Here is a 4,565-nt window from a genome sequence, read left to right on the forward strand (position 1 = left end):
TTTAAATGGAGGGGATAGGGCTCTTTAAGAGTGAGAAGTAGGCGAAGTTGTTGTCCTCTATGGAGAATCTGAGGTCCGTTTGTTGACTTGTGCACTTCCATCCCACCATACTCTAGATAATGGTGGTTCTAGCCTATGGAAGCAGTCATGCAAGAGTTTTTGCAGAAGGCCCCTTATCCACTTCAACACAATATTGTACCATGGCTCTTAAGAATTTACAATCAATTCAAGAATAAGACTAGAAGTCCATAGCAGAGAATAATTGTCAAAAGAGTCAAATATCTATCCAGGTAGCTGGGACACTGGGGTACATGCCTCCAGAATATTTTAATGGATATATTGCTACGAAGCAGGTCGATGTTTACAATGTTGTAATGTTGATGATGGAGATTGTCAATGTAAGGAATCCTAACCTTTGTATCCAGGTTTCATTGACTCTTGTCTCTGACGTTTGGGTCCATATATTACCTGCTTGCACATACCCATATCCACAAGTAGTTGGTCTTGAATTATCTATAACTTTAATCATTGTATCATTTGCGAGTTGTTATTAGAGATATAGTTCAACGGAAAGTAAGTGAGAAAATTTTGCAAAAGACAAAGGAACATATGAACTACTATAGTATGGAAATAAATCCTATGGTTATATATGAGGAATACAAATGCTGACATAAGTCCATATCAGTCTCCGAAAGACAATTGACATGTAGGATAAATATGAGTTTGAAAAACCTAGAAATTGGAACAAGAAGGTGGGAACAAATGGAAAAAATAGAACACACGTGTCTTCTATGTGATGAACAACCCTTTGAAGATGAAATTGGTTTGTTGCTAAATTGTTCCAAATATGACAAACTTTCAGTCCAAAGGGTTGAATGCTTTGTTGAATTTTCTATCAAACATATAAGAAGCTTTCCCAATGAACTGTAGTTTGTTTTAGATATGAAAAACTTTCAGTACAAAGTGTTGAATGCTTTGTTGAATTGAATTTCTAGCAAACATATAGGAAGATTTTTCATGGAGTTGTTAGAATATAGAAAAGAATCATTTTTCTAGCAAAAACAGAGATGAAAAGTTTATAAATATATTGATGTACAAGTCAATTTGAGCAATATATATTTGTATTTGCATCACATATCTTATACAACTAAATATTACAAGATAAATTTCATGGACTCTATTTTTATGATGTCCTATAAATCTGTTTGAGCTCTTCGAGGATAGTAATAAAAGTTATGTTTCATTTAATTTCAAATACATTTGCTCAACTAGATTCTTGGGTCATTTCGACTTCTGCCACATTTCCTCTCTATACATACTACTTCCAAAATATAATCTGTAACCTATTTAAATATTTCCTCTCACAAAGAGATTTCGGCGAGTAATTTAAATGCGTAGTCCTCAAAAGCCATGTCAAAGTCACATCAAAGTCCTTCTTCCTCTTCAAAACAATGTGTACACTAATTTCTTCGATTTACATTTTGAGTTATTTGTTATTTATATTTTGATAGAATGAATTAAATTGATGAAATGTTCGTGATTTTTGTTTATAGAATCCAAATGTAGACTTAATTGACATAGTCTTCACTGTTAGACAGAGAAAAACTTACAATTTGTTTATAAAAGATCCTTCTATTAGTATAGTTTTGTGCAAGTTGAAGTATACACTGGTAATCTTTATTGTATCTTCATTAATTTTGGTTTGTGTGCTTCGAGACAAAATGATATTATGCAATCCTAAAAGGAGTAAATTTGTTGATCATTGATGTAGCAAATTTTTTGGTGATGCATTTGTTTTCCTGCATACTTTAAATTAATATGGTTTATTTTGATGAAATGAAACCAAACAATGTGGAGGTCCTATGACAATTGTCCTTGAAAGCACAGGCAACAGTGGCTTTGTTCAAGTCAACGGAAATCATTTTAGAGTTTCAATTACTATGAAGGAAGGGAGGTTCTCTAATTGAATGAAATGGCTTGGTATGCTCCTACTTTCATATTCTCAATCGGAATCAAGTACCTGCATATTTTTCAAGAGGAAGTGGGAGAGTAATCAAGATGGAATCAGCCCCCGCAAGATGATGAAGGAAATAATCTGGTGATTGATTGAATTTCTAGACACTCCTTATTACCCTACAAGGACTACAAGGATAGCTACTACGAGAAAAAATAAATTGGCTTCTAATCATGTGAATAAGCCCACTCCCTATGAAATACCATGGTAAAAATGTTTCATTTGGTTGTTAGAAATATCATGGAATGGTTTGAAGTTCCACACACTCCTTTCTACCTAGAAGTTCTTTTCAAGCATGGTTTTGATTGATGTTACAACTTGTATGATGTTGTACTGACAAAATAGTAATGCATTGTAAGAATCTCTTTTCCAAGCCAAGATAAGACATGTTGTTGTTTTATACATATTAACTCACTCTAGAATGAGATCTTGTTAGAAGAGTAATATGGATACTAAGTCCAAAATCGATCAGTAAAGCTACCTTTGTAACAAAAGAAACCAATATAATTAGGCATAATTCAAAACTATTATAAGGAGATATAGAAATGCATCTGTAACATTTTCTATATGGATACTGAGTTCAAAATCAATCAGTAAAGATACCTTTTGTTTATTGCCTTTTGTAACAAAAGAAACCGATATAATCACTCAGAATTCAAAATTATTATAAGGAGATCCAACTATGCATCTGTAACATTTTCTCAATTCGTTCGATTAAGTGAAATATTTAACTTTACAGTCTTGATTTGAATAAAAAGGACTTGGCATGGGTCTTTGAGAAGCCAGACACATCGTTTTTGTCAATATTTACCAAAGTTCACATACAAACAACATTTTTTTAAATAACAACCTCGATAAGCTACTAGCTTCGTGGAAGGAAAACATAAATTCTTCCACATATTCTAAAACCTAAATTCTTCCTCATATTGTATGTTAGGATATGCATGTAAGTAATTTGTGTTGAAATAACTTATAGTATTGTATGTTAGGATATGTATGCAAGTAATTTGTGTTGAAATAACAGATAGAATTTGGATAAAGGATTATTCACAAATAAATGTCTCTACACTAGAAAAGGGTATGATTTGAGTTCAAAAGAAATGTTATCTTAAACATGTCTATTCTAGGTACTCAAGATAGTCCAAAAATGTTTAACTTTTAGTCGCTTGAAAGCCTTTACCTACCTTTAACAAGATTACCTAAAAATTGTAGATTCAAAAAGACAAATCATTATTAGGCGGTTGATGCAAACATAATAGGAATTGTACAAGTCGCCAATAAGAATAAATACAATTAACAATTGCACTGAGCATTTTTTAGTGTTATGCAACCATGCAATAGATATCAAAAATATATCATTACACTAACTCATATGTGCTTCATAACATTGAAAAATCTAGTAGTTGTTAATAATACCTCAAAAAACTACAAAATTAAGGGAATCAATTAATACTCAAAATGTTGTATAAACATACCCATGGGGCATACAACAAACAATGACAAGGTTTTATGTTAAGGCACTTTGTGTTGTAAAGGTCATTGGTTCTCAACTAGAAGGGAAGGACTCGCAGAGATATGATTATGATGATGATGTTAAGGTTGTTTTCAAGTTGTTGAATATTTTTGTATATTGCAAAAGCCTCACAGATATAGTATAACCTTCCTTCCTTCTAGTGTGACAAGAAAGTACATCCCACGACTTGTTTGGTCTCATTCTTGGATCATCATGTCATTTAATATACTTTAAATCTTCTGTTTTCATCAATGAATGTGTAAACTTTTGGATTTTGAAACTACTTGTTGAAGGTTACTAATATTTTATGCAATATTGACAATCTACACGTCTTTTGTTTCTTATTTGGTTCAAAATTGAAGAGCTCCAATTTAGTGAGTTAAAGTGGAATGGACTCTTGTAAACTCCTATTGACTGAACAAGATAGGTTATGGGTTTTGATGTAGGTTGAACCATAACAAAAGTATTTCACCCATTTACCATTAAAACTTGAAATAAGACAGCCAAGGACATGAAATTGCGAGCAGCAGTGGCCCATAGGCTTTGAATAGAGGCATTCCACGAACTCGGGCCCTTGGCGTCCAGTGCGATGGAGCTTCCCCAGCAAACCACGAGCAACGGGAATAATACATCTCCAAATCGTGAACCACAAACATTAGCCACGAACATCCATGTACCATGAGCTATCAAGAACCAAAAGAGAAACCATGAACCTCAAACTACTACAATCCAATTGAGCGTCCACAAACCATGAACTATTGAAACCCATAGACTGGGATGGACGGGAGACTCCATTGAGAGGCCTTAGAGTCTTATAATGCAAAGGTTGACAATGCAAAGTGAAGTCCCACATTCCAAATAAGAAGCCAATGACTGAGTTGATAAATTACAACCTCTTATTGACTGAGAGGAAGCAGAGCATTGTTCATGAGAGTGGGACCATTACTGAAATCCTTAGAGGCCAGGGGAGACCCAAGAGCCACTACGTGAGCGTGAGAGGATGGAAATTGCTAGACCAAAGGAGGATGGCTAGATTGA

Source organism: Pinus tabuliformis, chromosome 4_2, assembly GCF_031772625.1.
Source record: "Pinus tabuliformis cultivar Carrire ecotype Pingquan chromosome 4_2, CPIR1, whole genome shotgun sequence".
Classification (NCBI taxonomy): Eukaryota; Viridiplantae; Streptophyta; class Pinopsida; order Pinales; family Pinaceae; genus Pinus; species Pinus tabuliformis.